At 39.9% G+C, this 11,072-nt stretch overlaps 1 pseudogene; it reads left to right on the top strand.

Annotated features, from left to right (window-relative positions):
• Positions 1-911: 911 nt before the first annotated feature.
• The window catches only part of LOC124795794, a 29,416-nt pseudogene continuing 19,255 nt past the window's right edge, over positions 912-11,072 (top strand).

Raw genomic sequence — 11,072 nt, 5'->3', positions numbered from 1 at the left:
TTTCAGCAAATTAAAGGTGATCCAAGTCTTGTTAAGGTCGAGCCTAGATGAAGCAAACTGTTTAATTCAGTTATCTTGTCGATAGGATACAACACAGATACAAAACTTCATTTCAGTGACATAAGCAATAGGTCTGCTTCACTCAAAGCAGGGAATGCAAAGTGCAATTATAACAAAAACACAGTTCATGGTAAGGCACGTTTTCTCAGCACTTAAATATAGCGCTTCTTCTTTTATTTCCAAATAGCAAATAATGCACAAAAATAACTTACGAGGAACAAATAAAATCTATTCCTTATTAGAAATCAACTGTTTTCAGGAACAATAGGACATTGATTTTGTTTTACTTTCAATTTTGTAGCGTACTTACACAATTTGTAATTTATTTAGTGCAATGATACATTTAATTTGATGTGTGCAATATCTTTCATCTATACAGGTCATTTAAGCAATATTATATAATGACGCATCATTTTGTTAAACTCACCTTTCAAATTTCCGAAACCATGTAAAAAACGTTTCAGAAGAGCAGATTACCCTGGGGGGGGGGGGGGGGAGGGGCAATTACGGGGGCGAAACTTTGTCATTTCTCTCAGGGGCGCAAAGTCTCCTCGGGACGTCTCTGGCAATCTTAATGACGAGCCAAAGTAATGACATTTGGTCAGACTGATTTTACTTTAAAGAACTAGGACATTTGGCAGCAGGCCCGTAACAGCGGGCACCAAGAAGCTGCAGTTGCATTTACCTCCGCATTAAGCCACCACTTGTCCCTGTCAACTTGTTGAGCTTCCATTACAGTTCGCGGCCCTTCCTCGGCTTGTTGCTCCCGCCTGATTGATGGCACCTTTGAAGCTGCGTCCCGCAGTGAGACGTATGAGCAGCTGCCGCCTCTACACGCAGCACCTGTCGGCATGCGCCTGCCGCTACCCGAGTCACCATCCGGTCTGCCCTGCGCTGCGCTGCACCGCCCCCACCCCCGCCCCCGCCCACGGCGCTCACGGCCACCCCCTGCCGATACTCGCCTCTCGCCTCTGACTCCGCCAGGACTCATCCATCCAGCGCCCGCCCCGGGGAATCCCCAATTCGGTCACGCGACGCACTCCAGCTGCGCGCCGGCCGGCTATTTTGTTCCGAGGAGTCCATTCGTAACCGCCCCGCACAGGAACTGCCGCCAGGCTCCGGCTTGCTCTGGCTGGGCTGGAGGTCAGGGGTTTATTACGGTAGTAACAGCCTGCCTCCTCTAAACGAAGCTGTTGTACAGTGGTGGCGGAGGAAAGCTTCCGAGCATCAGCAAGGATTTAAGTCGAATCAGTTATGTGGATCTCAGCACGTATTATTTTTACTTGGTGTCATACGTTAGTGGAATCCAGGACAGAAACGTCAAGGTCAGTCGTAGTATCGTCTGTCTTTTTCTTTCATTGCAGATTTACGTTTCAGCTGACAGTGTTATAAATACAAATAGTACAAGAATCAGACTCAATGTCACAGTTGTATGCAATATAAGTAGTCGAGTAGATTGAACATTGTTATAACAACACATACTTCGATCTCACTGAGACATGTACAAACACAGGTCCACCTGAGTCAGCTGTTTACAAATCCACACAGATAACCTCGGTTTGCCTCACGCTGGATATCGAACGCCCACTGTCTCTTACCCATTTGTAAAAGAATGGCTTAAGTTAAAAAAAGATACATAAAAATACAGGGATTTTAAATAAAACTTATATTAAAATACAACGCTGTCCGGAGGTGCTCAATTCAAAAAATCATTATGAGAAGTGTTACGTTACCTCATACTAGATAGCCAACACCCTCTACTTTTATTCCCCATATGTAATGGAATGGGTCAAGCCAATTTGTATTCAGATAAAATAAAAGTACAGGTTATTCAGTTAGTAATTACAATAAAACACATTTCGTCTGAATGCATATAAACTCAAAAAAATCGTTATGTCAAAAATTACATTACGTCATACTGGACAACCAACGCCCTTTTTATTTAGTCCCTATATGTAAAAGAATGGGATAACATAATTTGTTTATATTCAAAAGATGCAGTGAATCCAAATAACAGTTTCGTCTGCAAGCATATTAATTCAAAAACATTACAAGTACGACTTACCTTGAAGTACATCGAAACATTAAACTTTGTTTCTGTAAAACGGCGGACTGTTTGAACAAGTCGATGTTAAATTTGACTTTAACATTCTTAACTTAATTGCAGATGATATTACGACAGGTGCTGACTACCTTTATGTCTTGGATTCCATCACGGGAGTGGGCACAACCATTCCCATGGAGTCGAACATGATTAGTGAAATAGGTTTCTGAGTACCCTAGAAAATTCTGGTCCTAAGTAAAGTCGCTAAGAGAGCTTAAGTAATACAATCACTTGTCGTCCAATCTGGTGGTGAAATAGATGACGTAAAATGAAAGCCGAAGTAGAATTAAATAAAAAGAAATTGTCACACCAACACCTCATGTCATTCGTAATTTTTACTTTTTTATAAATAATGTTTTACCTGTATTTTGTGCATACTTTGTTGATATTTAAGTTAACTTGTCATTTTGTACTCCATATGGATTTTTCTATGTGGGTATTTTAAACTGAAAATTTTTGTAGTTTGCTACTCCATGTAAAGTTCGATATACTTATAACGATAGAATAGCAAAACCTGGAGGAAAGTCCCTCTTCGTTAGTAAGGCAATACCAGAACAAATGAAAAAGTGGAGCGCAAGAAGACAACGCTCTGAGTCTAAAGGACGAGTCGATCGTTAGCCATAATACTGTACACATCCAGGTGTGGTTGCGAGGCTAAAGTTCTGGATGGTTTAATTGGCTAATTAAAGTGTAGCTGGGCACGGAGGTGAAGTTTGGGCTGTAATTACCGTATGGCAGCAAAATTTGTAGATGTGGTAATGCGTTAATGTGGAATCGATTTACGCTGGAAAAAAGTTAGTTCCAATTTTAGCTACCAGGTATAAATCTGGCGCCGTACTGCATCTCCTCGACGTATCAGGTGCTTATATTGAACAACTCTGAAAGTGGCAGTCAGTAATAAATTAACAATAAGCTTTTCTCACCTTTCCCACACACGTACTGTTCCTAATCCATTACATGTGGAAACGTTTCGAAATGTATTTCTAGAACTCAGCGGCAGATTTGCACCGGGTGGTCAAAACAGGAACTAATTTTTTTCAGCGTAAACCGGTTCCGTATTAATAAAGGAGAAAATGTACCACGTTTCTCTGCCATATAATAATACAGCCCACACTGGACCTCTGCGAGTAGCTGAACTTTAATTATATATAACCACCGGTATGTTTTGTTCCCGAAATAGAGCCTCGGACGTCCGTTCTGAACTTAAAGATGTGAAATGATAATATTATCCTCAACGGCAATTGGTAATTAGAAGAAGAACCATCAGATAATCAAGTAAATGCCGAGGCTAGCGAAGGTTCGTTTCACTGTTCCATTTTCCTCGACTTCTTAGAATAAATGATTCGGAAGAGGTTGAAAAATCATCCAACTATTTGCAAACAAAAGTTTATGAGCCCTTGACCTAGGTTTCAGTATTTATAGAAATATCTTCTTCAGAAGTAGTGGGCGTTGCTACATCACATGGTACATTAGACGTGATGTAACAAGGCCCACTACTTATGATGAAGATATTTTTACAAATATCGAAACCTAGGTCAAGGATTAATAAACCCTTGTTTGAAACTGGTTGGCTGATTATTCAACCTCTTCAGATTTACACAGTTTCTGTTTCGCAGCCATGTTTAAGATCATAAATTATTCAGTTGTGTGGCCTTGCTGCACGTATTCACTTTTCAGTTATTACAGACATTTAAAAAACACCTTTGAACATTTTCCATGTGATCCTGCGTTGGGCAGTGGAACGTCAGTTAACACTAGTAATGCAATATTTTGTGGGATTTCATGTGAAGAGACATCTGTTGCTGTAATCCAACGTAAACTTAAGCCAAAACCGTCAGTTTGGAGAGCAGGAACATGTGGAAATGATATTTCCAGAAGTAAGTGGAAATCAAACAATAGCGTTACCAATGATGATGTTTTCAGGAAACAAAACTAAACGCATATGACAATATAAGCACGTGTTTTTAGTAGCTGTAAAGACAGATGTTCATTATCTTAGAGAAAGAATGTTAATACCTACAACAAAACATGGGAAGACCCCGTTTCTATCAGCTGCCAGACTGTTTTGAGTTTTCACAAGATGCTTCAAAGAACTGTGGTTCCATATTCTCTTTACTGAAGCATTTTGCTGTTTGCTGTCACCACATAATGTGACTGCATACAAAAGCAGTCCATTTTCCCCTCATTTCCGCCCGATATTCAGCCAAAATGAAATGTTGGTGTATATTAGTGAACTCCTCACGTGGACTGCGCGTGCTAAAGTACCTAAAGTGCCTAAATAAGATCACCGTACAACGATGATGATAAAGAGGAGATATTGTACAAATCTGTGCTACTAGGAAGCTCAATATATTGTCACCACAAGCTGAATGGTTACTACTGCTTCCTAGTCTGTGGCACAAGACTGTGATTTTTTTTCCCTTGTTCTCTTTCTACGCAGCTGCTGAGCAGTCAGCTCCATTAGCCTTTGGCATGCCTTTCACTCCTCGAGAAACCTGGGCGATTCACTTTTGGAAGAGCCTGTGTTTCAGATGCGGAAATCTGCCTCGTGTGTATTTGCTAATAACTCTGCCTCGTATGTATTTGCTAATAACATTGAGTGCAAATTTCTACAATTACCACTGAATGTCTGTGAATTCAGTACAAGTGCCTTTCGTCATGGCCAAATGAAGAATTTCTAAAAGAAGCACAACTGTAAAAACTGTAGTCTAAACCAACGTTTGGGATTACTTTAAGCTGTTTATTTTTTCACCACACTTTCCCACAATTCATGACGATCAAGACAGTATAGCTATAAGAGATTTCAGTAATACAAAGATTGTTTGCATTTCAAATTTCGTAAATATGAAATGAAACGAAAGAATCAGCAGTAGACGCCATACTGCATTCGTCATTCGTTGCAGTGGATGTAGTGTTTTCATTAGAATATAAACAATACTGACAATATGTAACCACCTTTCGTTGAGTATAAATCCTTACACTGCCTGCATAAATGTCGTGTTGCGTGATTTTAGGCTTCCCGGGGTATCATGAATTTGAAGTATTCTCGGGTATTCAGGCGCGTGACTTCGTCACCAAAGGATGCGACATCTCGGAGACCCGACTTGATGCCAGACAGTCTTGATCGATATCGTCTGCGGATGGCAACAAGTCAGCTTGCCGAAACACCGCACCATTCAGACGACGCCATCCTACTGAATACCCGGAAAAATTTGAGATTTATACCATCATTGCAATCAATACTGTCACTATCTCCGTCCCCCTGTTACAACATGAGCGGGAATTCCATCGTAACTAGAGTAAGACCTATATTTATATATATATATATATATATATATATATATATATATATATATATATTACAAAGTAGTTGCTTTTTTTATGACATCTCTAAATTAATTACCGACACGTTGTTTCAAGAGAAGTATATTTGTTTGTTCCCTCATCACAAACACAATGTATCTATACGATGATGCTAGTCAGTGAACAAAAAACTGGCAAAGTGCGTGGAGGACACGGGCGCTGTGAGTTCTGTACAGATGTAGTTCACCCATCCTGTGAGTCGAAAATGTCAATGATTTTTTCACCAGTTTTAGATGTAGATACTGTCAAGAAATCGGTCCCTGGAATTCCAAGATCATATCAAAAATCTCTGCAGTAGTTCCTCAGATTACCCTAGACGTGCAACGAGCAGTGGATTTCAATTTATGTACGTAGATGGGGATGATTTAACATAATATTTTTATTTGTTTACCAAAATATGAGTACAACTTGCATTTTATGTTTGCATGCAGTAATATTCGTCTATTGCGAGTGTGACGGATGATAAATGCAATGTATGATCTAATGGAGACACGATATTTTTTATGTGATGTAACTACAAATTAACTATTTTCAGATCTTTACTTGCACTGTGAAACCATGCAGATGGATGAAAAATGACCAAAAAGTATTTGTTCATGTTATATCATTACAAATTAACAATTTTCTGATTTTTTCATTTGCCTCTATTATGAAACGTTGCTTCTTGCCGAATTTCATGATTCTGGCTCAACGGTAAATACCCTATAGGTTTTGATGAGTGGATTGCGAGTTTTAAAATGTGGGACATAAATGGTCGACACTTTTGAGTCAATTGACTTCGAAGCTTAAACGTCTTACGTCACCAGTGGGTCATAGAATTTAGTACTGACATGAATTTGAATTTGATACACCTACCTGTTGCAGAGAAAAAAAAGGGCTCTTAACACTCGGACAGAGAGCCAAATGGATGAAAAATGATAAAAAATATTTTTTTCGTATTATATAATAGCAAATAAAATATTTCCAATTTTTTCCTTTACTTTCAGTGTGAAACTGTGCATCTTTGAAAATTAGTGATTCTAGGTTGACGGGAGTACCCTATAGATTTTGATCAGTGAGTTTTCTTGTAGCAAAAATATGTAACATAAATAACCGTATCTTTCGAATGAATTGATTTAAAAGCTTAAAGGTTTTACTTTATTAGGGGTCTATAAACCTTAATATGTGACATAAATTTGAAACTAATATGTCTACCTATTCCTGAGAAGTAGGGTTTTTAACAGTCCGACAGACAGAGAGGAGGGCAACAAAGTGACTATACAATATAAGGATTCCATTTTTACAGACTGAGCCAGGAAACCATAAAAATAGCAATCTGTACTCTTCCACGAATCTCATAGGCCAAACAGTGCACGTGGTGTGTCGGCTACTGTGGGAGGCATCACCGACATAAACAAGGAAGGATTGAAGTTGTGATGGCCAGTGGTAGGAAATGGTTCAAATGGCTCTGAGCACTATGGGACTTAAAATCTGGGGTGATCAGTCCCCTAGAACTTAGAACTACTTAAACCTAACTAACCTAAGGACATCACACACATCCATGCCCGAGGCAGGATTCGAACCTGCGACCGTAGCGGTCACGTGGTTGCAAACTGAAGCGCCTAGAACCGCTCGGCCATATCGGCCGGCTCCAGTGGTAGGAATCCAGAATGATCTGTACATACACTTGAAGATTAACAGAATTCTTTACTTATAAAAATGAAAGAAACATGACTTGACTTCTCGTTATGAATTGGCATCCTGTCCCTCCTACATGCAGTTACTTTTCTCTAGTACTACTCGCATAATGCAGGCTAACTATTACTTAGTACTCATGCTCTCGAAGTCTGCGACCGAACTGGGGCCGACGAGCGATGGGCGGCTGGTTAAGTCAGCATAGACAGAGGGCGCTGAACTCTTCCTGGAGGTGTGGTGCTGTCGCTATTTCTATTCGCGCGAGGTTAAGCGCCTTCTGATGCCGTTTCGCGGCGCTGCGCTGTACGTTTTGCAGTTGATGCTTTATGACTGCACATAAGTGAAGATGAAAAGCTGCGAAATGCGGCTGGCGGCCGATGGGATACAGCTGTCGCTTACCGGTATCTGACACCATTAGAGGCAGATTTCTTCAGCTCTTGTCGTTCCACGAAATTGTGAACAAACCCCAAAGGGAGGATTCCTCCTAAAAGTAACCTTCACAGTTTCTCAGTTGTCAGACCTTCCCAAATTAAATGAATTCTGGAATACAGTCTCTATTTAAGTGAAATACAGTTATTATACAGAGGGCCTAACACCTTTAAATACACAGCTGAGAGACATTTCCCTTTGCATTCGCAAAATTGCGCTGCATGTGCTCCTGCATTGACAGGAAGAATAGCAACTTTGAAACTAATGGAATTGGCAGAAGTTGCCTCTTTGTGGATGTGACGTGATTATCTTGGTAGGCACATTGGAGTAACGAATAGCTGTTCATTTCCTTCAATATGTACAAATGTTTTCCTAAACGCTATAAAGATACCTCTAGGCTTCACAGTTTTTTATGCCGTTTTTAGTATTGTGGATCGTTCTGTCTTCTGCAAACGGCATTTCTGTTTCATTAGTACGGCATGTAATCTTTCAGTATGAATACAAGTGAATAAACATAAATTACAAAAAGAAAGTTTTTCTATGTGGCGATAGAGACTGAATAGAACTCAGTATTGACCCAAGTTTTATGAGTGGCAGTAGAGTGCTTCAGTATCGTGCAAGAATTTTAATACCAGAAATGCATAGCGACATATGTAGACAGAAGACGAAGATTACCCATTACGGATATTTTAGAAATCTTGACTGTTAACTGAACGTAAATGCATAAAACTGAAACCAGTCACTATTCGAATAGTTATTTATTATTCAATGAACCGGTTAGCGAACATTTTCAGGTTCATCTTAAGATGGTTTTCTGCAGGGTTACATCATTATTTCTGGCACAATGCTGGGCCCTGGCTCTGTGACAGGAAGAAGTTCCATCTTCTTGTCACAGAGCCAGCACCCAACAGTATGCTAGAAATAGTGATGTAACTTCCAGGAAACCATCTGAAGCTGAACCCGAAAAGGTTTGATAACCGGTTCATTAAATAATAAATAACTATTCAAGAAAGACACAGATTGCATTTTTATGTGTTTACAGACAGAAGACTGTTCAGAAGTCGTATTCTCAACTTGGGCCTACTCAAATGTGATTGTACTCTCTACGGATTATAGGCTATTGACTGCCACATAGATTGACAACACTGCATATTCCACTCTGCCGGCAATACTTCCTCGTTGAAAGGTAAAAATTAGTGATATGACGGAACCACGTCTTGCAGCCACCAATTTCATGCAGTTTCCAGTTGTTTCTCAGTGTAGTATGTTGTTCCCATCGAGCGCTTCGCTTACGGCTATCCAAACAATTTCCGTCGTATGGCTTAACATTTGCTACGCTTGTGCCTTACGTTATCTTCTGAACAAAAACTGTATTTCTTTCTTTCTTTCCTTTTTTTTATTTTTCTCAACCCTTTTTTTCATTATGTAGTAGTTTAATTAAGCTCCCTGGTCGTTTCCAACTTTTTTGAATAAAATAGTGTATGATTGAGAGTAAGAGTTACCATAAGTCGCCTTTAAGCCTCAGCCGAGCTGCCCCAAACTATCATCAGCGGTGCAGAGAAGGGGCTCCGTGCACTAGGGAAAGATGAAGTTCTTGTGGTACTTCCTATTGACAACGGAAATACCACTGTTGTTCTTAATACCAGTGAATATCGCAGCAAAGTGGCGTCATTGTTGGAAGATAGCATGTACAAAAGCTTAAAACGGGATCCAAATCTGCCATACTGCAGGAACACTGTGAAGCTCCGAAAGAATTCTGATCTACCAGAGGATGTCTTCAAGAATCTTGAGCATGATCTCCTTGACCTCGCAGGCTGTACGGATTACCTAAAGTCTACAAGGAAAGTATTTCGTTCAGGCCAATTGTTGACGCTATTGTTTCTCCTACCTACTGGTTGGCCAAACATTAAACTAAGTTGATGACTCCGATTGTTTCTGGTGTGAACATTACATCAGAAACTTTGTAGCCTCCCAACAGCACTAAAAAATATTATTATGAATAATATTCACGTTTAGTGTAACCTCAAAACAGTAAAAGTTCCGAAACCTACCAATAATACAATGTGATTAACCTCTCAATAAAATTGTCGCTCACTTATAACTTTCCAATAATTGACTGTGAATTTAACCTGGTAAATTTTCGACGTCAGTAGTGCTGCGTCATGGCCCTGAAAGATCATTCTGAATAAAAAAGAAAAATTCTTACCTCAATTGAAGTCGCCGGATAACGCATACATATCTGCTCTTACAATAAATTTTTCTAGCACAGCCCTGTGCAATGCTGGCCGATAGATTTGTTATTTATGAAAAGAAACAACTGATTTTTCTTTTGCAATAATCGGGATGATCATGGATTGGAGAAATTAGTAAATTCTTTAAATTGAAATAAATGGTTGTTAAAAGTTACTTTTTATGGGAAAGATTATTATTAGGACATTTTTAAAACATTTACATGGGACTTCAGATAACAATACTACATATGCGCGAGGCTGCTTTTACCTTATACAATAATGCTCAGGCTCCGGCATCGCTGCACCACGACCGGCCCAGCCAACACGATACACCAGACTAGACAGCTCGCTAGCAACAACTTACTCCTACAGCTACACAGTTCCTACTGCAGTCAGCACTGCTCTCTGGTCTGAGATTCTCTTATACTTTACATATCGCAGGCAGCTCGGACCTCTTACAACTTTCAGTCATTAATTGACAACAGACTATAGTTGACACAAACTGTATTCTAGTCGGCCTGGTTGTGGTCTCACTATTTAGAAACGTTCCTGTGGAGGAAACACTGAAACTGTTGGCAGATCATTTTCCTCCTGAAATGATAAAGTTATACCGATATGTTATGACAACCACCTACTTCTAGTATGGCGGTAAATTTTACGGAATGACGGACGGAACAGCTACAGGTTCCCCGTTGTCTCCAGAAGTGGCGAACTGTTTTATGAAACATTTGGTAACACGTGCATTAAATTTGGCTCCCCTTTCTTGACGACACGTTTGTGGCGTAGAAGCTCTCGAGCACTTCGATGAACATCGCTCTGCATCCAAACATCCAGTTCACCATAGTTACAGAGAAAGAGGGGAGGCTGCCATTTTTTTAGATGTTTTGGAGCAGCGAAAGTCGGATGGACGTCTCGGCCACTGAGTGTATCGCAAGCCGACGCACATGATTTACATTTTATTGCCCATCATTGCAGAATAGAGCATCCTTAAATACATTGGTTTACAGAGCAAAAACTATTCCTGGACCACTTGGATTCTGAAAATAATCATCTAAATTCTATGTTCCGAAAGAACTGCTATGGGTCACATGATATGTAGTCAACCTTCTCGAAGAAAAGGAAACGTGAAAACGTTGAATATTAAGCGATGAACCAACGATTGCATTTCTTCTTTTCTGCGGTGCTTATTCCAGCAAAACAGGCAGAGCCCT

Source organism: Schistocerca piceifrons, chromosome 4, assembly GCF_021461385.2.
Source record: "Schistocerca piceifrons isolate TAMUIC-IGC-003096 chromosome 4, iqSchPice1.1, whole genome shotgun sequence".
NCBI classification, from domain to species: Eukaryota; Metazoa; Arthropoda; class Insecta; order Orthoptera; family Acrididae; genus Schistocerca; species Schistocerca piceifrons.
Note: the sequence above shows the minus strand (reverse complement) of the source record. Positions and strands in the feature narration are given on the sequence as shown.